The sequence below is a fragment of the Dermacentor albipictus genome, chromosome 3 (genome assembly GCF_038994185.2).
Source record: "Dermacentor albipictus isolate Rhodes 1998 colony chromosome 3, USDA_Dalb.pri_finalv2, whole genome shotgun sequence".
Lineage (NCBI taxonomy): Eukaryota > Metazoa > Arthropoda > Arachnida > Ixodida > Ixodidae > Dermacentor > Dermacentor albipictus.
Genome location: NC_091823.1, coordinates 86,418,616 through 86,442,125, shown reverse-complemented (window position 1 = coordinate 86,442,125; position 23,510 = coordinate 86,418,616). Strand labels below are relative to the sequence as shown.

General features: G+C 46.0%; 1 protein-coding gene across 5 annotated transcripts in view; it reads right to left on the bottom strand.

Annotated features, from left to right (window-relative positions):
- LOC135898837 (alpha-2C adrenergic receptor-like) overlaps positions 1–21,173 on the bottom strand; it is a 696,056-nt gene extending 674,883 nt beyond the window's left edge. For 4 of the 5 annotated variants that reach the window (XM_070535753.1, XM_070535751.1, XM_070535752.1 and 1 more), the window contains exon 1: positions 20,669–21,167. The gene's annotated coding sequence lies outside the window, so the exon portion shown is untranslated. Of the gene's footprint in view, positions 1–20,668 lie in introns of all 5 variants that reach the window. The other variant, XR_010563418.2, reaches the window with a different exon arrangement.
- Between the last annotated feature and the right edge of the window lie 2,337 nt (positions 21,174–23,510).

Genomic DNA, 23,510 nt, shown 5'->3' with positions numbered 1-23,510 from the left:
ACACTTTCGAGCGCGCATATAATTCTTGTGTTCAATGCAAAATAGCTACATAAACATTCGTGGATGAGTGTTCTTTCTGACAGCATACTGGCTTCTCACGGCAGCGCTGTACCAGATTAATGTGACCCGAGCGAGACAGCCTTTCACGCAACTTTGTGGAACAACCCAAAACTTCTTTTCCGCTTCGCATAAGCTTGGGAAATATTCCTGGGAAATTAGCTAATGTGTCAGTGTAACAGCACATGTAAGTCCACAGGCCTGTGTGCCACATTTTACCAAATAAAACAAAACGGATGCGCAGCCATTCCCGCAGATGGTACGATTTTGATCAGCGGCCGATTTTAAGGAGACCGGCAGGGCGTTGCTGGTGCCGCGTCGTCACGGCACAATTATAAGTATTGGCCACGTCGACTTTAATACCGGTGTCCGTGCTATCAGCATTGCCGGCTTCAGAGAAGCGCGATTGAAAACCGCGCAAGAGAAAAGTGCAGTGTACATCACCGATCTGAAATTGACATACAATTTTAAAGGGCCGCGACGGAAGGCGCTTCTGTTGCGACTCCAGAACTCTTGGCCCTCGCGACCGAATGTTTCTGTTGCGACGTCAAAATAGATGTTGTAACGTCGGGGTCGCTGTCACGATATAAAGCTGTTGTTCCGACTTCAGAACTCTTGTCGCGACAGAACGTTTCTGTTGCGACTTCATAACTCTTGGCCTTCGCGACAGAATGCTTCTGTTGCGACATCAGAATCTCTGTCGTAACGTCAGAGATGTCTCTCAATTAAGAAACGTCAGGAACTTCTGTCGCACAACAGAATTTCTGTAGTTGCGGCAGGAATTCCTGTTGTCTTTTTCAACTGGGAATTTTTCAACTGAGTTATGTCTTCACAGTAGGTTATGTGTCAAAACGAAATTCCGTGCTACATATATGTAGTACACACTACAAAAGCTTGTCGCATAATTTCAGTGCACTTCTGTTGTCATCATTGGGTACATGTTGCGGCGATAGGTTTCTGTCGTACAACAACATATCTCTGTAGTACAACAGAAGTTTGTCGCATTACTTCAGGGACACTTCTGTTATGACAATTGGGGGCCTGTTGCAGCGATAAGTTTCTGTCGTACACCAACAGTTCTCTGTAGTACAACAGAAGTTTGTCGCATTACTTCAGGAACACTTCTGTTGTGACAATTGGGGGCCTGTTGCCACGATAGGTTTCTGTAGTATTTCAACAGCTCTCTGTAGCACTACAGAATTTTCTTGAGTTACTTCAGGAACATTTCTGTTGAGACAACAGGGTGCCTGTTGTGCTGACAAATTTTTCTGTAGTACTACAAAAATCTGTTGTAGAGCTTCAGCTTTCTGTTGTAACAACAGACATACGACAGAGTGTACTTCTGTAGTCACAACAAGAAATGTCTGTTGTACATCAGAAAAGTCTGTCGCTCCGTCAGGAATCTGTAGTTACTACAGAAAAATCCTGTTGTACAACAGAAATTTCTGTAGTTGCGACAGGAATTCCTGTTGTCTTTTTCAACTGGGTAAAGGGATTGTTGAGGAGAGAATCTTGCTTCGCTGCATTCGTGTGTGCCCAGAAGGCACACAATACTGGAAGGCCCTTTCGCAGAAGAACGCAGTATTTGGTGTACCCTTATGCTGGTATGAGGGCAGACGCATTATGAAATAATGTCTTTAGTAAAAGTTTAAGAATAGACTGTCGTTCTTTGCCTGTTGCTTGTAGCTTCGAACACGAGGAAGAACAAATGCGCATGCATACACGGTCTCAGAACAACTTTCCATACACTATTATGGCGTATTGTCTTTCGCTGAGAGCACTTTGATAACAGGGGACTGCTACGTATATACTTTTAGTGTGGCCGAGTTCCGGTGATCGTTCATCCTTAGTAGTTTGCGCGAACAACACAGAATGCACTCTGGGTACTACCCTGGTGTGATGAAAAAAAAAATAGATAGCCCCAGAGTTACCCAACTTGTAGCTTTCTACTTGTAAGACTAGAACTCTCCACAGGGTGACCTGTTTACACATAGTTCTAAATGCATACAACTTAGTAACGGCACAGAAGCATGTATATAATAGCACAGCTGTGTGAAAGATGCCAGTAAGTTGCCAGTGCCATCTGTCTTCTGAAAGTTTGAACAGACCAGATCGTTAGTTGCTTATTCAGCTAATTCACTAAAACATCGCTGTCATTATACAGCATGTTGCCTGTCTCATAACATTTATCTGGAATGATGAGCGCAGTTCTGTGCACTCCAAAACAAAATTACACCGTTTCGGTTGTATCTTGCCACACCCCAACAAACGTCATCTGTCTTGTCCGTATTTCCTTTCTCTAACGCTGCGAGCCCGGTACTTCCCAGTAACGAACGACATGCGCGTTATCAGCATGAAATAGCATTCCCGACAGGAAACTAGCGTGCGCGGCGCTTTCAAGAAAGGAAACGCAATAAAGAAAGATGACGATTATTGTTGCGTGGTAGATATACACCCCTAAGGATGTACTTTTGTCTGAGAGTGTATATCTGAATATGTGAATTAATAAAAAAAATAATTGCATAAACTTTTAGGTAGCGCTGACTGATGATCTTCGTGTAGTGCGAGCGAAGTAGATGCACGAAACGTGTTCTACCCTCATATACAATTACACAGACAAACGAATGGTTGAACATGCTTAACATAAACTATTAAGCATTATTTATTACATAGCTATGATTGTGCAAGGATATTCCGTTACTCCCAACATATCAAGTAAAAGCAAAGCGAAGTGAAAAGCAGGCATGTGATTTACCTTTCCTTCTTTACCAAGTTGTGCGAAACAGAGTTGTTAGCGATTATTGGGAGTAACATCGTGGCACTTACTGTGGTCCAAATAATACGCTCTTCGCATGATCAAAACTCTGCCCATTTTAAGCCGACAAACACCCTGCGTTGAAACGTTGGTTGCAATCTGAGACATGTGTCGCTGAACCAAATTTTGATCACTTGACACCTCCATCTTTCTGTGAACCTTTGTCTTGTTTGGATATATCGCCATGTAGATTTCTGAGGTGTAGATTTGGATTTCTGATAACCCTTGTAGCAATTTTATACAACTCTATCAATTTTAGTTCTTCTCTCGAGAAAGAACAAAGTCGCAGTATACGTATAGTTGGTTCTTTTGAACAGCAAAATGTCTTCGTGAGGTGTCATTGTTTTATGATGCAGAGACAACCTTGTGCAACCATTAAATTTACTCGACGAATTATGCAATTTCTCACAGTACAGCTATAGCTGCGCGAGCTTGTGCAATAAAATGCCGACAAGACAAAACAGTGATTATTATGCTGCGTGTATCTTGATATAATACAGTGACTGCCTTTCTTCAGCGAACAGACAATTTGCACGGTATTACCCCTTCCTAGGTTGAGCAAATAGCCGACATCTTTCTTTCCCATCACTACTCAATGCCGTTGACCATGCCCTGCAGTCAATACTCCTGTGTGTGAAACTACAAGTGAGGTGACTTCTCTAAGAGTACCTGCGTACGTAAGCATTCTAAAGTTTCAACAAACTTGGTTAAGTACGTAACCTATGAAGGTCCCAAGGCCACTGAATGAAGGCGCAACCACGGGTGCAAAGTTCGGACATGAGCAACCAACGTTCCTAGCAGAAGAGAGCTACAAATAGTTGCCGAAATATCCCATTTTTGTGAACACCTCTATTGTACAGGCAGAAGACTGCAATGTAGTAGATGAAATAGATTCCACTCGTGGAACTACATATCACGAAAGCGGTGGTAGTCTTCCTTGGAGGATCATTTTAGTTGGCGAGGCGCGTACGAAGTTGGAGGGATGAGTCTAAGAAACGTGTGTGTAGGCCAATTGGTGAATCATGCTTTGGGAAGTTACTACAAAGAACACATGGCACAAAGAAAAAGACAGCACGAAGCGGCACTGACAAGTGCTGATTTAATGAAACGAATGCAGAGCCCGTGTGCACCCTAAAAGCAATGAGAAAACCTATAAAAACACAGAGCGACTTTAAAAGAGGTGCTGCAAAATGCTAAGACAAACGATGATAGGCTATACTGAGGCACCGAACACGCGTGTGTTGTGTGGAAAGTTATCAAAGATCGGGATTATCGGCAGAAAATAAATGGCAATCTGGAAAAAGAGATTGTAGAGGCAGTGGTCATGCGACGCTTTAAGTATGGAGAAGGCACCAGTTCGCCGTCAGTTGCTGTAGGTCAGAAAGAAATTTTGTTTCCTTCCACGTGATAGACAACTGTTCGGTGCCTCACTAGTCTAGTAGTGTTTACCTTAGCATTTGTACCGCACCCCTGTTGAAAGTCGCTCTTTGTTTTCATTGGTTTCCTCAATGCTTTTCGGGTGTACACACGTGCCGGATCTATATAAGCTCGGCCTTTGTTTCATTAAATCAATAGTTGTCAGTACCACTTCGTGTTGTCTCTTTCTTAGTCCCGTGTGTCTTTTGCGGTTTCCTAAGTGATAAGTATGGAATTAAATGGCAGTCGACTGTATTCCACAGACAAAGTTGAATTTTGTAAATGTTAAGTGCTAAACTTACGATTTGATTATAAGGCACGTCGTATAGAGGAGGGGGACTCCGGATTCATTTGAACCACACGGATTTTAGGGTAAAGGCTTGGGCGAGTTGGTCGTGGTTCATAACGTCAGCGTCTGCGTATCGCATGTAAGTAGGAAAGGGATTACAGGGCCGAATAACGAGCGCTAACCTCCAACTGGTCTTTCTCTGCAGACTAGCATAATACATATGTGCGGCAAACAGGAAACCCAAAGAAAAAAAGGAGGGGATACGCAGAACCAACATACCAAGTGAAATTGCTTCACGCGCCGACGATTGCCCTGCGCTAGGCCAGATAATCTCGCTCAAGTCATGAAAGAGCGATGGAAGGGGTGCTTACGCAGTGGTCACTTCGATTGTCAATGTACTCCGCTTCAATTAATTTTTTCGTTTAACTGAGACCTATGCCTTGCCAACACCACGCACTGGTGGAAGAGGGGGGTGCACTTGCAATCCCGCTAATTAATGCCAAGATGCCCCTGCACCGTATTGTACACGTTGTTTCAGTGCTCGCACAAGCGGTTGTTGAGGCATCTGCCAGTTTGACCAACATAAGTCTAGCCGCACTTCAGTGGGATGGAGTAAACGACCCTTTCTACGCACGGGACGATACCCGACTTGTGCTTGATAGACCACGAAGAAAAGTTAGCGCGTGGTGCGTTGACTCACTTGCATAGATTTTGTAGTTTCTCTGGAGCCAAGAAAACCACATGCACTCTAGAGCCCTGGCCAATGTTCCTTAACCTGTGCGAAATGCTGTGCACATACGGCAGAACGGCAGGCATGCTCTTTTCAGCGATGTCGCGTTTCTCTGGTTTATGTCCTCGTTGCACGACTTTGGACAAATTTTCAGCCACCGAAGTTGCAAGTGTACTGGATAACTGGCTTCTACCAGGCGCTTTGCCTGTTGAGTGAAACTACTTAGCATTGTGTGGGTGCGAGATTTCGTGAGGGCGTTGGCAAGTGAAAGGTTAGCGATGCTCATCTTAACTAACGTTGAGTGGGCCGAGCTGAAAGGCAAGAGTGGCTTACCGCTTCTTGGTTCATATATGCAAGAAACATTTGTAGGCTTGAACAAAAGCTTCAAATCAAGAAATCGTAGGGCGTCTAGATCATGTAATTCGAACGTGAGAACAAGCGGCTCCAGGCACTCAAGGAAGGCAGCCACGGTATCTGAAGATATCTTCTGGAAACGATCATTATTACATTTTACAAGTACTAAATAATCAACATAGCCGCAAACATTGACCATTACTGACTTGCCAAGCTTTTGGGTCAAGGTATGATCGTAATAGGCAAGAAAAATGACACTGAGAAAAGGCACCACGCAAGATCCGATACATACACTACTTTCTTGCATGTAGTTATTGTCATTGTATGACACAAAGGTGGCCTTCAAATAAAAATGAGCTATTCCAGCAAGAAAAAGAGATGAAGAGGAAAGGCAGGGTGGTTACCTAGATATCAGTCTCCGGTTTTCTACCCTACATTGGGGTTGGGAGGTAGGGGTTAGGAAGAGAACAGAGAGGAAAGGATTAAAAAACAAAAAAAGCAAAAAAAGAAAACACACCGACACACTCACACATACAAAGGGCGTTCCAGTCAGACGTTCACAAAGGCCGGTAGATCGCAAAAAGCGCAATAGCGCTTGCATGGTCATCTTCTGCGATGTTAGGTCCCGTCGACGGTGTAGAATACTTTCTTCCGATAGTCGTTCGTCGTCCAGCTGGTCGAGCTCGTGGCGAAGGCATTCCCTCTGAATGAATGAATGAAACCACGTTTATTCCACATTTAAATGCGTCGAAGACGCTGCGGTGGAAAGAGGAGGGGCGTTATGGGAAAAGGGGAAGGGTAAGGCTGCCTCCGTTGTATTAATGAACGTCCTGGAGGTAGCTAAGTGGGGGCGGCATGACGCTTGTGGATGTCGCGGAGCCGATCGCCGACGGGTGGTGCTGCAGGGTCCTGAAGGAACAGCAGCAGTGCTCGCCAGAGCTCGATGGCATGGTCCGGAGACATGGTATCCGGGCACGCCCAAGTCCGGAGAGAAGAAGTCCAGGGTCCCCGCTGTATGGTGGCCAGGGCACGAAGCCTGTGGACTGTACTGAGGGTAGGTGCACAAAATATGGCCGATCGAGTCTTCATGGCCGCAGTGGTCCCAGGTTGCGGTGTCGGTCATCGCTATGCGGAACGCATAGGCTTTGGTAAAAGCAACGCCCAACCACAGTCAATACAAAAGCGTCGAGTCTCCACGGCGAAGCTTTGATGGGAATCGAAGGCTTAATGTGGGATCAAGGGAGTATGGGCGGGAATTTCTGAAATGTGGCTCATTCCATTGCGACGAAGTGCACTGCTGAGCAAGCAGGCGGAGATTCTGTGCTGCGTCAGTTCAAGAAAGTGTTATTGGTACGTGATGGTTTTCAGTATGGGCTGAACGGGCAGCTTGATCAGCACGTTCATTGTGGATAATCCTGCAGTGACTTGAATGCTATTAGAAAGTTATTTCATGGCCTGCATCATTTATATGGCCATTGTCTCTATAATCTGAAATACTAGCTATTCGTGTGGTCCGCGTCGTAATGGTGACAGTAGAGACGGCAGTGGCGCCTTTCAATCGCAGAAGATCGTCCACTTGTGCGGCGGTTCATCATCAATGTAATGGAAGGCGGTAAAGAGCGCTGTGAGCTCTGCTACCGTAGATGTTGTTGCGTGAGTCGTCTTAAATTTTATGGTTGTAACTTTCGCTGGTATCACGATTGCCACAGCGGAGCTGTTTGGCAGAGTAGATCCACCAGTGTAGATATGCGTAGAGTCACGGTATATGGCTGGTGATCATAGATCAGCTTTTTTCCTAATGCCAGATATTGTGAGGTTGATTTTTGGCTGAGCGAGGCACCATACAGGAATCGAACGTCCCGCAGCGGGAGTGAAACAAGCTGGCAATGATTTACAATGTGTGGTTATGGTTTGGCTCAAAGATGTGCGTGGTCTGTCCACTGGTAGACAGGCTAGGTGGGGGAGAGGAGTCCGGACAAGATGCCTTAAATGGGACCTCAGCGCTTCAATTTCAATGTGGGTCTTGACAAAGTGGCCTCTAGTGATTGCTATAGTAGCCATTATTGGTGCACTCTGAGGCAGGCCTAGATAGATGCGGAGCGCTTGAGCCTGAAGACTTTGTATTGTGCGTAGATTCGTTTTATATGTGTTAGTTATTGCGGGCAAGTTGTTTCGCAAAACTCTCGAAAAAGCACCCTGTACAGTTGTAACACAGCATTTGTCGACCTACCCATGTTTTGCCAGTGAAAAACATGAACAGCTGGCAAATGCCTGTCAACCGTTTCTTCACGTATGATACGTGAGTGCTCTATGACAAGTCCCTGTCGAATATGACATCTAAAAAGTTGTACGATTGAGCATATGGTATTATTTGGCCATTTATTATTACGCTGTGGTTTGTGGTGGGTTTGTGCGTAAATGGCACTAGTGCGCATTTCTCGGAGGAAATTTCCAGGCCTCGATTACGGAGGTAGATAGCAGTTTGCGTGGCGGCTCTCTGAATTCTCGCTCGCAGCTGTAGGCGTGTTACTGCAGACGTCTACATGCAGATGCCATCCGCGTACACTGACAGCTTGACTGTGCTGGGTACGTTCTCGAAGAGAGCAATTAGGGTTAGATTAAATAACACAAGGCTAAGTACACCGCCCTAGTGGGCGCCACGGTAGCTACAATGTAGAGAAGTATGGCCTTTCTCGGGGCTTACTAAAAAGGATGGTATGGAAAGATAGCTCCGTATTCATTGAAACATTCGACCACTCACTCCAACTTCTTCGAGTGCAGAGAAGATTGCTTCATGCGTAATTTTGTCACACGCCCCTTTGATGTCGAGGAACAAAGAAGTGCCGAGACGCTTACGGTATTTCTCATGCTGAATGCAGGTGACCAGGTAGACGACGTTATCAGTCTATGATCGACCGCGTCAAAAGCCCGCCATGGCATCCGGGTAGGTGTTGTGGTACTCCAAGTGCCACTCCAGGCGTCCTAGTACCATCCTCTGTATTAATTTGCCCACACAATTTGCCAGAACGATCGGGCGATAAGATGAGAGTTCCAACGGTGACTTGCCAGGCTTCAGCAGTGGAACAAGGCAACTTGTCTTCCAACTTATTAGCAGCGTGGCATTTCTCCAAGATTCATTGTACAGCTCAAGGAGAACAACTCTTGCTCACTCACCCAGATGACACAGAGCTCGGTAGGAAATTCCATCAGGTCCTGACGCTGATGTACGGCCACACAAAGCTAATGTTGCCTTAAGTTCGTGGATTGAGAATAGTAGATTTATGCGGTGATCGCGTGGAGGCGGACAACTACTCGAATGCGGTGGAATGTTGGGAGCCGTGAGTTGGCCGGGTAATCTGGCGCAGATCTCATCTGCCTTGTCAATATCCCGTCTCTTTTGAGAGACGCCTAGAGCCTTTAATGGGAACCGCTGTACGGGGGGTGTCCGGAGACCGTGCACCATACTCCATAGTCGCGATGAAGGCTTGCGTGGATGTAGTGACACGCAGAAGGCAGGCAAACGTTGCGATTCAAGCTTGTCTAACCGGCGCTGTATATTCTTTTGCTTGCGCCTGGCGGTCTGTAAATCATCCATTGCCTTCGTACGCCGGTAGCTTCGTTCAGCACGTCGTCGGATTGCTCGAAGTCGTTCTGGTTCCACATCAAACTGCCTCAGTTTCAAAGAGCATGTGAGAGTACGCATAATGTCGTGCACCGCGCTTTTTATTGCCTCTTCCAAGTGTGCTTCCATGACAGACTGAAATTTAGTCCAGTCCACTCTTTGGATCGTATTCCTCATTTCGAAGGAGGCAATCATCTGATTTGACGTACGTGGGGATATGGTCGCTTCCGTGCGCCTCTATGTCCGCAAACCACCCAGCACATCTGACAAGGCTTTGCGATACAAAAGCCAAGTCACGACAGCTGCTGTATGTGGAACCACGTAGAAACGTAGGGCTCCCATCATTCAACAAGCAGAGTTCATTACTAGAGGCGAAAGATACTAGATACCTCTTGCGTTGGTCTTCGAACTTGCCCAGAATTTATGAAGGGCGTAGAAGTATCCAATAATGACACAGGGATCGGGAGTTGAGGAAACGATGTCTCGTAGCCTTTTGTGACGAAATCGTCTTGATGGAGTACGTAGGCACGCCCACATCAGTAAAGGTAAAATTCTCTTTCTTTACTGTTAGGCATATATATTAATTATCGTCATTGGGTGGCACAGGGCGATGAATGTGAGGCCACAGCGAATAAACACCAAAACCTTAATGTTTTCACCAACAGTTGACGACATTAACAATTCGTTTCTAGAAAGCCTCATCGTGTTCGATAAGTTTGGCTCGCAAATGACGATAATGGGAAATATTTTGGCATACACGAAGCGACGGAAATCCGCAATGCGCGATCGGAGTCCGTGGGCATTCCACTGAAAAATAGCTGCTCTACCCTGAAACAGAGTCGCTGGGGAGCCATGATCTATTCAATGGTTGCCAGCATCGGTCTCAGAGTGTCCAGTCCTTGAAGCGCACTTCTGACAGACTGTGTGTGCATGTTGTTTACCAACACGCAAATAACATTCATTAAAAGCCTAAGAAGAATTATCACTGGCTCATCTGTTTCCATAACTCCTCGGATACAGCACCTTGCTCTACTGGGGGCGGCTTCATCTGTGGCTCTTCTGCCGGTCGTGTACGCGTAAGGGCCGGCCATTCATTTGTAGAGAGAGATATGGCAGTTTTTGCCTTTCAAACATCGGTGTTTTGTGTGCCTGAAACTTCCGCTGATGGTGCTGCTTGACGAGTGGACTTTTCTTGAAAAGTTGATGTTTTCCGTCGTGAGGGCCTTAGATGGTGACGTCGTCTGCGTCGGACTTTCGCAACGGCCTCTTTGTGGGTAGAGCTGTTTGTCACCATTCGTTTAGGAATGGTGATCTTTTTCTTTATCTGGGGACAGTTTCTGAAAGAGGCGCAGTGATCACCTTGACAGTTAGGACTATTCAACCTAGTTGCGCTCCGGTTGTCTTCTGTGTGGAGTTGTGCGCATCGAGGGCACACAGCAAAATTTCTGCAAACACACTTCACATGGCCAATCTTCTAACGGTGGAATCATTGCATTGGTCTTGGAATAGCTGGTCGAACCTGGTGGCGAAGGTGGCCAACCTTGACGTAGGATGGAAGACAGTAACCTTTGAACGTTACCTTCACACAACGTGTGTTACAGAGGCGGCCAACGTGCACAATGACGTTGTGTTCACTTCGTGGCTTTATGAAAACTGGGAGGTCTGCGTTAGATATTTCATTGTCAATGTCATAGATGACTTCTGTTATTGTGGCACCATTCGCTGGCACGATGGATCGAACCGTGATGTTACCCAGCTGCGTTACATATTGTAGTAGGTTCAGCGCACTCGGCTTCATCACGTCGATTGCCAGGATGTTTCTCCTAGTGTTTATACTGACATCCGTGATCTCGTTTAGCACAGTTTTTTCTAGATACACGGAGAGTGCTTGCCGCTTGAGGACGTGTAGGTTGTCAGTCGCGTTCTTTAGCACAAAGTGGATGGAGTGAGGCCATCGTTGAGGCGCAATTCTCACGGTGGTCGAACATTACACCGGAAATGCGCTGAGAATTCTTCGTTTGGCCTTGCAGTACTGGTCAAGTCGAAGGCTCTCTTCCGAGGACTCGTCACCTGATGCGGAGTACAGCTTTGTGCCTTCGCTAACACGCGATGTATTTCCTCGCTTCCTCGAAGCGATCTCCGCGGGTGAACGTTAATCGGGAGGGTCCTCGGGGTGTTGTACATCTAACACCGCGATGTAGGGGGGGGGGGGTGACAGAAAAGCACAGAGGCGGGTGAGATGTGTTCCACAAGAGAAGCACTTCGTCTTCCTCAAGCGAATTGCAGCTAACTGCTGTTGTGAATACCCATGCATGTTCGGATCGCGGAAGACCCGATTCTCTCCATACATTCTTCTACACACAAGTGTAGCTGGTCTTGCGACATAGTAATATAAACCTTTAATGTCAATAAACAACGGCTAAAGTGTTGTGTTACTTTGTTTAAGAATCTTAATAACAGCGTCTGAGTTCTTTACCACAACAGGGTCGTCAATGATTAGAAGCTTAAGGTTTTCTTGCAAGACAAGGGCTACAGACTTTCGCCAGGTCCCATTTTCTGTAACAATAACCCGTAACAGGCAGTCAAATATGTGAGTTTTTGCTGTGAATAACATGTCCAGACTCAGCTTTTTGCAGATGTCGATTGCTTTTGAAAACCTTTAGAATCTTAAAGCGTCACAAAGTTTTTTTGCACGGTCCTTGAGCTTTACGGAACATATGTCGTCATTCTGATTAAAATCCGACTGCACTGCCTGAATGTCTCTCGTGTTAAACATGACTTGAGCGAGATTATCTGGCGGAGCGCAGGGCAATCGTGGGCACGTGAGGTAATTTCACTTGATATGCTGGTTTGCGTATCCCCCCCTTTTTTTCTGTGTGTTTTCCTGTTTGCCGCATATATCTATTATGCTCGTCCACAAATACAGACCAGATAGATGTTAGCACTCTTGACTCGTCTCTGTCCTTCATATCCGACTTTCGCGCGCTGTGCAAACACCGCCGTTATGCATACCTGGATTTCTTTAAAGCACACGTAAATCCGAGTACACAAGCATTTTCTTTTTGCATTTCGCCTCTATTGAAATGTGGCCGCCACACCTGGGATAGAACCTGTGACTGTCTTCAGCAGCGTGACGCCATAGCCACTGGGATACCGCTGCGGGTAAACAAAACAGAACCTGAGAAAGCGGTGCGGTTCGAACCCACACTTGTAAGGCCGTACTGCCACCTTAACGCCCTCCTTTTATCGCTCGGTTTTCATTTCCATCCCGCACACAACATATCTGTTTACGTGGAAGTGAATGTGCAGAGTAGCATGTAGGAGGCGACCATACAATAGATAGATGGCTCAGCTTCCATGTCCATTAGACAACGCATCACTACAGAGCGCAAGTACTTCTACTAAGGCTCATTTCCCAGCGTACGGTCAGAGTATTTATCAGTTGGGATGACATGAACATGTAAAATTAGGCAACACTAGCTCATGGGAGGGACTAAGTGATTTTCAAGCAGAGATGTAGTTGCCTCGATAAACCTGATATAAGTTCCATTTCAGTACCAGTCTATATTTTAAAGTGATTTCTTTGTCTCATGACTCGCAGCACGCTTTGCCTCGTTGCGCATCGATGTGACGAGGACACCACAGAGTATAGACGCCTCACACTGCGCTGACGCCCGATTTGAAATTTTAACGCGAAATGAGATTAGGGCCCCGTGTCGCAAAAGATTCGGTGTCCCGCATTCAGCGTCGGCCGTAGTTTCGACAAAAACTTATCTTGAACCACGCATACCGAACCACGCAGGCCCTCCATGTAGCGTAACGAAGTTACGGAACTGAATTTCTCAAAGCAAAACACGTCAGAAAAATCCTAAAGTACGACTTACGCACAACCTACAGACATGATAGCGTCGCATTGTAGTAATATTATACGAGAAAGCATAATTCTGTTATGCGTAAAGTCGAACACAAACTCATTTTTCAGCATTTTTCAAATTTGTAGAGCGGCCATGGTCTCCGAGATGTGCGCGTGACGGCGCGCGCATACCTCATAGGCGATAAAGTGGCGGGCGCGGTACCTTGCAACACCTCCAGATGGTGCTCAACTACGCCACAGCGTAATATACGTCGTAAGAGGCAATTCCAAGATTGGTGGAAGAAAAGTAACCTAACGACAAACAATGGCGGCGCACAAAAACACAGTTCAAAACATAGGTTCAGAAAGTTTGGTACAAGAGCATGGTGGCACAACCCACCACCCCGTTCCAAAGGGCAAGCTCATATCTATCCCTCCATCCATCTATCGCTACAACTATCCCTCCATCCCTCCATCCATCTATAGTCATTTCTCAAGTGGGCAGTATTTTTTTTACGGTCACATGCTGGCGTCAGAGACAAAGTGAAGTTTAACCCGTAAACAGTGGTCTGCGTTCACCCGCTGTGTTCTAGTTGTCTGTTTACTCGACGGGTCGGAACAGCTAGGCCATGACTTGTACGTAATAAAGGAGGAGTCCGTCAGTCACTTCTCAACATGCGCCATAGGCCTACAGGTGGGTCCTAGAGTGGTCAGGCTTGCCTGGATGTGCGTGTAGAAGCTTAGGTGTAGGCGCTAGGGAACACTTTTCTAGCAATTAATTGCGATGGATGGCCAAGACCAGTTCATAGTGCTCCGAAGAGCTTAGTGACTTTAAGCTTCTTAGGTGGCGAATTCTTGTTAGAAAAGAACCCTCACGAGAACACGTTTATAGCTTGTAAATTCATGACTCCGGGGCTCCATTCTAAATGCAACCGGTGGCATGAATTTGCCCTTTTGCCCTCAGAATTGAATGGCTGGTTTTGAGAGATACTTTGTGAGACTCATGAAAATGACTCAGTGATTACACGGAATGCCTCCGTATATTTATAAACCCGTCTCAACAACAAATTGATTCCTGTAATCCCTGAGCGGTGGGCTGCGTCGGCTATCGACTGATGTATTCACTGCTGTTCAAGAATGCTGCTAAGTGGTTTATGAGGTAACGGTTTATAATCAAGCACTTTAAGCTCCTGTTCAATGGCGCTGGAAAGAACGTATGTTTATCAAGCAACCGATTATGACATGTGTTGCCTAGGAGCATTATTTAAGCTTGGTCATTACTTTATTCAAAAAGCCGCGCTGCCTATAAGTCGTCGAAGCAGAGAAGTTGGTCTGCGAGAATCTCGCTAGAAAACAGCTCGACAACAGTTTTGAGTACTTGATTAGCATGTCATCCAATATATCAGGGCCAGTGGAATGCCGAGAGAAATGCACGACACTTCTCCCTCAAAAAAGCCATCATCCTTCATCTTGGAGCCTGTGTGGCTATGAAAATAACGATATGCGCTCAAAAGCCGAAAAAGAGATTGCTATTTTTCAACAAGGTAAGAGTGTATCCCAAATGCGACCTTCCTAGCTTGCTCATTATGACTGGTAATAATCTCGATGTGTTTTTAAAAAGGGCCGTAAAACACAGAGGAAAAAGAACGTGTTACCTGCTGCAGTTGTGGCAGGTTGCGCCAATGAGCAAAAGCAATTAGGCATACTGCCATAACGAAGTGGCACTTAATGAAGACAGAACAGTTTCTTCTAGTTTGTCTCTGCACGTTTCAGCTCTTTCGTTCAATCCGCACTGCATTATCAAAGCTTGCGCTCAAGATATTTCTTTTGAGTCTAGTTCGTAATCCTGATATTATTGAAGCATGAATCTGTGCGTCTACGACGCACGAAGGCACAAAAGTGTTGCTGAAGTTTTTATTCAGATCCGCACAAAGCTTGTGCGACCGCCTGCGACTTATTGAACCCTGAACATTTGATCATGTATAGGGGTTGCGTGCTGTGAACATTTCTTCTCTCACATGTATGTTCCCTTTTCCCCCTTCCGCCGTGCAAGATAGCCAACCAAGCTCAGCCTGCCTTTTCATCAGCTCTTTCGTGTTTTCTATCATCGCTCTAAGGTGATGCGAAACTTAATAATTTCACACAGCAGTACACGGAGATCACTGGCTGTAGACCACGGAGTGATTGATTTTTGTTATTCAGCTGCTTAGCGCCGTCCCGCATCTCGAACTAAATTTAGCACAGCGCTTAAACAAGGAACACAAATGAACGGCGCAACATATTCAGATGCTGTTCCCACATATATAGAAGAGCACTGCATTCCCCTAAGTATTGGGGAAAATGGGAACAGTCAAAGGGAACGAACGTATTGAAATACATAATTTATTTTGCTTGTGACGGCTGGATAGTGAATGTATGGCTGTATTCAAGGTTCCCATAAAATATGCAGAAAAAGCAGGAATGAAATCATTCATATAGGATACTTATCCAACCATTAAATGAGCGTCCATTTATGTTTACCTCCAGACGCACCTCATATTTGAACTTTTATGGACGCAAACATAGGAATGAGTGAACGCTCGAACACAGTTCGCGGAGAAGGCGCACTCAAAATGTCGAGATTTGCACTTGATGGGAAATTTGAGGTTAGCCACTAATGAGCACCGATCGTACCTCGCAGTCGGACGACAACGTTACTATTATTCAGCAAAACATGACTTTTTGCTTACTTATTTTATCGCCGGCGGCAGTTTCTCGCCGTTCATGCAAAGTAAACTAAAATTTTGAGGGCTTCCACTTATAATTATGACGCATGCATCATCGCCCACCTTCGAGTGTTTAATTCTGATAATTGGGAATAATAATTTCTGTCTTTGCTCAATGTTAAATGATGTAGGCTGCTCTTGAGGCTAAGATACACTGGGTCAAAAATACGCCACTGGTTGCCTTCACTCTTGGTAACGACGGTGTGCAGGTGCGATTTTCTTTCGCTATCCTAGAATGTCCACGCGCGACAGCCCAGAAAATACTAATCAGAGATAAAGGCTGTTCTGCCCATAAGCTGATTTTCAATTTGTCTATAAACAAAACCTGCGAAGCTTGTGTCTTCCGGAAACTATATTCACTAAACTTGTGAAACACATCTTCTCACTAGAGACTTCACCGTCTGAAGCTTTTCAAAATGGCTGGCAAACTTGAATGCGCACCTGGACGTATGTGGGAATTCAGGAGAGTTTGAAGATTTGACGTCAGCGGTCACGATTTTGTAACACAATTACTAGGGTACCGTATACATCGCCTACCTGGGTAGGCCAATTTTATCTCCACAATAATGACTGAAAGACCTGCGATGTGCTACCTGAATGAGTGGTTGGGAGCGTTATATAGCAAAATAACGTACCACAGCCAAAATAATGAGTGCCTTATAAAGAAAACAGAATAGATATAGCGAAAAGTTCAAGAAAATATCATTTAATTATTACAGAGTAACTGGTGGGAATGATGGCTGCAAGGAGCCTTCAAAAGCAGGCCCGGCCTATTGATGGTTGTGTGTCTACTTTGATTGATTGATCACTCAATCGATTGATCGACTGATCAATTTACTGATCGATTGGCTGATCGATCAACAATTGCTTAAATGTTTATTGAAATGGAATGTTCAAAGTTTCACTGCCATAGAGTGCGTATGAACCCACAAGTGGTCAAGGCATTTTAAGGCCAAAGACTGTTCACAGCGGGCTGAACATCAGCAGCCTCGCACGCCTTGGAAGAAGCACGTAGTCTGTATTTGCTTTTCTTCGCGTTAAGGGTGCACGCCAGGACTGAATGTTCGTGGCAAATGGCATCTGTGCCATTACTGGCCTTGACTGATAGCAAAGTGCGCGGAGAAGGGGCTGTAGGACACCGCCTTAGCGGCAACGTTGGGGGGAGGGAGGTGGGGTGCTGCAGTGGCCCTAAGCACAGGTAGTACAAAATAAAATGGCGGCCTCTCTTAATGCCGATCATAGTAAATCAGTAATGAAAATTGAATGCGCTCAGCGGCACCCTAGTGCAAGGTTGGGTTGTAATGCATAGAAGGAAACGGTGCAGATAATGTAATTTGCATTTCACTGCTTCTTGCCATTACGCTGCTTCCCACTTAAAACCATTTCCTCAAAAGGGGGAAATATGCTATCTACAACATATTATCCTGACATTTATATAATTAAGTTTTTGTAACATGACTCCAGGCGTATTGAGCAAAAACTTCGCAGAGGAATTTTACGTTCGCGCTTATCCTAAATGTGAGTTTTCACGGAAAACACAATTCCAAAGCCCGGAATTTACAGTTCTTTTTTCATGGTTCTGTAAACTCGGGCCGGAATCAAGTGTTCCGTCCAGCATACGTTCGCAAGTGGGCGAGCTTGCCAGTGGGTACGTGCCCAGGCGTTTGGAATAAAAAATGAATACCGGTTTCAAAAATTCTAATAAAATAATCTAGTTCTTTCTTGGTCGGCATTTCTCTGTTTTACATTCTCACTTTTCAATATAGTTCTGATTACTGCTCGAACAGAATGGCTCTGTTACCGCTGTGGCTAACGAATAGGCAGATTTTACAATTTTCTTCATTTTTATATTATTATTCTTTTAATTTTTCTACACTTGCTTACCACTTACTCTTCAATGGTCAGGCCCCTTTTAAGTATGCGGTGTAAGAAATGCCATCGTATTTTAAAAAATTATTATTTATCATTGCGTACCAGTGTAAACGCGTCTGCTGTAGTATGGAAAATTACTATTTTGCTTCTTCCAAAGCTGGCTCACAAAATAGCTTGGATCATTGCTGCACAAACGAAGTTATTTACGACCCATCTGACCATCTGCTGCTGTGTATTGCGTAAGTCCCGCACTGGCGCACTGAAGACAGATGTATATTGCCCACGCAAGATGCAACAATAGGCATTGCAAAGGGTTGCAATATAGAAGAGTTAACTACTTCAACTGGCCACTCAGTTTAGAGGCTCGCGCACCTTCTCGATGGTTGAACATGACAACACCCAGTTTTTCAAGATACTATAGCCCTAAAGGCTGCCCACACGGAAAGCGTACTGGTTTACGCGCTAGTGTGATGAAAACTGCAAGGTTTGTAGCTGGGGAAATGCGAGCGAAGGGCAGTGACGCTTTGTGGTACTCTTTCACAGGATTGTAGAACTATAACATCGGAATATGCGTAGAAAAATTGAAGGAGGAGATCCTAGTTTGCTGGAGTCACCGAGTTCAGTGGTTACAGGCCACTGCGCCTGTGGACATGACATAAAAGGCGGCACTTTTCGGGTCACGTATTGTCGTCTCCAATGAACGCGGACGATAATAATGCGAACGTTGATCCTGATGTTGGGCGAATACATAAATGTAAATTACAAGCGTCCGATATGTGAACTTTTTTAACTTTCACTTCGGGAGCTCCTTATGGGGAGGCTGACCGAAAGTTCACACGCATGCGCATTTCATAGAAGGATTCCTATATGTGCATTTTTGCTCGTGCATTAAAAGAGGCGCTAGTGGCAAACATCCCACGCATATCCCAAGTTTGTTCATTGTGTTTGATTTGCGCTTGCGCGAATCATAGCTGCTTGGATCGAGACAGCGAAGTGGTGGTGTGATGAGCATATCGCCCATAATAAGTCTTGTTTACGTTGGCAACAACTTCCCCTTCCTTGGAAAGCAGATGCTCATGCAGACGCAATCCAACCGCATTTCAATACTAGATGCAAGGAATTGGCACTACACACACATATCTGTTCATTCGCATTTACTAATGCTGAATTCATTATCACAATTGGTATTACTGTGCCGGAGTTTTCAAAGCACTCTTGCCTACGAATCGTTTTTGTAAATAAGATGGCTAATTCATTGAAAATATCAGGGCTGTTGTGTAAATAACTGTAGCCCTAAAATAGTTACGGTATTGTTCTAACGCATGTTAAAGTAGGTTTATGTCTTACCGCAGCTTTGATTTCACCAATATGTCCCCACTTGATTTCACTTTTTTTTCCTTGTGCCTTATTTAACAAAGCAGTCATTGCCGGCCTTTGCCTGCTCCCGGGCAGTGAAAAGCATCGACGTCTATTCATTGGCTCGCTTCTGCTATGGCCGCTACGATTGTGGCTTTTCATTTTTTGATGAAAAAATATCATGATAAAATACATAGAGTGCTTTATTGAACATCCAAGACGAATTATTGTTACGGCCATGCGAAATCACAGTGAAAATAAAAATATATGTAGAAGTATACCTTACAATAAAAGTACTTATTGTTTTAATTGAACTTGCCCTGATCCTGCTAGGCAGAATTCACCGGAAGGCGAATCGACGCTGGTACTATACGACCTGTAGGAGTTGCACAGCAAGGTATCATGATCAAATTTTCTGTTTTGCGCACAAATTCATACAAGACTGAACCCCACGACTACATTGCCCTAACTTGGGTCGTCCTCATTTGACAGAATTATAGTATATCAATGGAAATCTCGCTCAAAGGAGAGGAAATTATTGCGCGTCAAACCACTCGTATCGCTCTGTTTTTTTATGCCCTTGTTTTATCACTTCGCTACCGCTTACGCCTTTCTTTTACACTTACACTTGCCCCGCGCAGGGTAGCAAACCAGAAGCTATTCCGGTTAACCTCCCTGCTTTTCCAACCCAAATTCTCTCTCTGCATACAGGGTATTGTTTTTTTAGCTGCACCAAATATTCTAAAGATTGTCTACGGCAGATATCGCAATTATAGCCCGTTATCTAAATTAATCGATGAGGCGACCATTACTTCAACGAGACATCAAAATGTTGAATTGAATAATTGGCGTGATTGCGCTAATTAACTTCTTTAATTTATTGCTTTACGTCACACGTTTCTTATCTACGAATTGTAGCCACTGAGTTCACGGGGCGTATCCACTCGGAACAAATTCTCTGGACAGCACCAGTTCCGAGATATTAATTTTCAAGATGTCCGTCGAAGTGCATTGTAGTCTAAAATACTTTCGCGCTTCAAGGCATACAACAGCGGTTTCTCAAAAAAATGTAACGGGAATGCCAATGCATTCCGTCGGATAATTTGAAACTTAGCATCTCGAAACTGGAGCTGTCCATAGAATTCGTTCCAAGCGGGTACGCCCTGCGAACTCAGTGGCTATAATACATCCATAAAAATACGTGGCGTAAAGTAATTAATTAAAACTTAATAAGCGCCATTACGCTAATTATTCAGCGGAACAATTTGACTTCTCGTACAAGTAACGGGCACGTCATCGATTAGATTAGATCAAGGGTTAGAATTTGGCTATCTGCCCCAGGCAATCTTTCACACATTTGGTGCAGCTAAAAAGAAAAAGGAAAAACCCTCCATATAGGCGGCACCTCAAAGAACGCACTTCTTTGGCGCCGCTACATTCCATTCCTCGAACCGTGCGGCGGGCTCGCCCGAAGGAGCGTGCACCTGTAGAGCGTTCGCGACGCGGGGCCGCGCAGAAAGCGTGGCCACGAAAACTCACCGTGCTCTTCGAGTGGGAAGCCTGTGGCTCAGTCGCGCGCTCCGGGAGGTCCTCGCCGCGCGTCCAGGGCTGCGTGGCTCCAAGTTGCTCGCCGTCACAGCACCGACTCGAACTCGGCCGTGTGCTGTGGTCGCTGAAGAAACGCACAGAGTCACTCTTCCTTCGCGTTTTGTCACTGCCGCTGATTAGCGTTCGGCGCGCAGGTCTGTCACATCGTTCCGGGTCACGCGACGGATGCGCTGTAGCCGAGCTCAGAAGCCCGCGCTAAGATACCGTTCTACCGAGAGTGTGGTTTTCGCAGCTCGCCGCACAAGGGACGACAGCTTCCCCGGTGCAGTTCTGCAGCGGACTATAGCGTCGCGACTTGCGTGCGCGATAATCCAGGCAGCGGATGTGAATTTCGAGCCGCGTGTTTCCTTAGCGCGGTTTCTCGTTCACCGATGGGTATCAGTTCTGTCGGGTATCAGCCGCGGTGGTGGGCGTGGTAGCGCACGAGACAAGCTGTCCCAGCACTGATTCGCTGCTTGCCAACAGGCCAAGAACAGTGTTCGGGTGCTTAGTAGTCCTGTTCGGTGTCGTTGCGCGCAGAGTAGTAGGTTCTGCCCGTGAGCTATGCGCCGAATTTGGTCAGTTCTAAAAAAAATTTACGGGTACGCAAACCCAGCACACGACAAAACTTGCGACAAAAAGATTCGATTTCGAGCACTGAAGACAGGCGGTAACTAAATATTTTTGCAAGGAAAAATAAAGAAGTTCGCTTAAGGAAAATGGGCCGCTTAGGGAACAAGATTAATATACATAGTGACGATAGTGACTGAGTGATAATTAACACGCAAGGCCACAAAACGAGTCTGAGCCGCAATACAGCGATGTGACTAGTGCGGATAATGCAAAGTTATCGTAGATTACCCAGGAATAAGTTTAGGTAACATGGTGTCTCGGAAATATAGATGTCTTAATATGTGTTGACAAGTTGGCAAGGACCTGCGAAGCGCTCTTGACGCAGCGGCACTTTCTCGACCGCGAACAAGTTGAGCGGGAGATGCGCGTCGGACGATTTCCACTAAACTGTCCTCCGAGTCCCAGGCTCGAGATGCACGCGAAACCCGAAAACCGCACACGAAGGCAGAAAACGATCCGGGAGCAGCACTCTACGCACTGACTAATGCCGCCGCTGCCGCCAGCCACAGCAAAGTTGTCGATCGGAAGTGAAGAAACGCGTCAACAACTGGTAAAGTCAGCACCGTAGCACTGCACAGACGAGAAGGAGCACAGCGGCAGGCTGCCGAGAGCGTCAGTCACTCAAAGTCCTTCCTCTTTCTTTCTCTCCGACCGCGTTCGGGACCGGCGCCCAGCGATGAGAGAATCCTGGCACCAGTCGTCGAATTCGGCGTCGGTTGGGGAAAGGGGGGCAGTGGTGTAGCGCCGCGCCGCCGCTTACAGGGCGCGCAGCCGCGACCAGGCTGCTTGCACTGGCGCTGGGCTCCGGCGACTGGGGGCCCGGACCGAACCAAGGCCCGGTCGGTGGTGGGGGCCCTAGCTCCTCCTCCCCCCTCTCCCTCTCTCGAAAGTCCTCCTCTTCCCTGTTCGGCTCCCCTCCAACTCTTCCCTTCTCCTCGCTTAAACTTTTCCTTCCCGCTCGGGCATCCCGCAACCAGCCTTTTTTTCTTTCTCCTCCTCACCCACACAAACGCGCCTTCCTCCTCTCTAGGCCAATAGTTACCGCCGCCGGACAGTGCCCTCGCTCTCCGCGCCGCCTCCCTTTACTCCCTATTTTCCTTCCTTTCTTCAGCGGTGCATCCCAAGCGCGGGCTTTTCCCTCTTCACTGTGCCCGTTGTTTTTCCTCCGTTTTCCCCGCTAATAGTTACGGCCTGAGGTTCCTTCCCTACCGCATCCCCCTTTTCCTCTTTACTAGACAGGGCATTTGGGAGAGACAACGGCGCTTTAAAAGTCCGTTGGTGAGGGAATGCGTTGCGTGGTTCTTCCCTAGAAAATAGAAGGAAGTCTAAAGGTCAAAAGACAAGTGGGGAAGGATTGCCCTGCTCCAGGGTGGCTTGGTAGGCCGTATGATATAGTGTAGTCATTTAGCTTGGCACTACATTCGCTATGTTATCCATTATGTGTCGTTTCCCCACTTTACAGCTTACTTCGTGGTAGTGAAGAGCAGCAGCGCCATCGAGTGGCGGTAGCCGCAAGTGGTCTCTATTAAGTTCGTGCACGCTGTCTCAAAGTTATTTAGGCCCTCTCCTTTTCTGCGCTAGTTAGATTTGTTTTTTGCATACTTTGATATCTCCCTTAATTCTGTAAACGGCGATTTAAGCTGCGTTTGCTCTTTTCGATGAAGAATTCGCGGGAAAATGCAACAGTTGTCTTTTCTAGTTTTTGTACTCGCTGAAGAGCATACAAAAAGAATCTTTAAATGACAATGTTTTCGCAGGACGGCTTGCAGCTAACGTGCCATATTTAAGTTACCAAAGGCTCAACGGTGCCATATGGAGAGGTAGAAAAGGTTTCAGCCTTTTCGGCATAAAAATAAAGTTTGTTGAAGTCGGGTGCATTGTGAAAAATTCGGTATAAGTATTCATCGAACAACAAAAAAAGACTTTTGGTAGAGACGTGTGCCCACCTTTACTGGATAAGTTTTTTTTTTTTCAAACACGGTGTGAGTTTCACTGAAAGTTGGTCGTTTTAAATTACCTCTCCCAGAATACCGTTGTGGCTGCGATAGGCCTAATTGACCTTAGCCGCACCGAGGCTTAAAGTTATATTCGTACATTGGAGGTCCCTTTGCGAGTATTTATTCCAAAGCTGAAGGTAGGGTGACTTAGTTGCGCGTTAGGT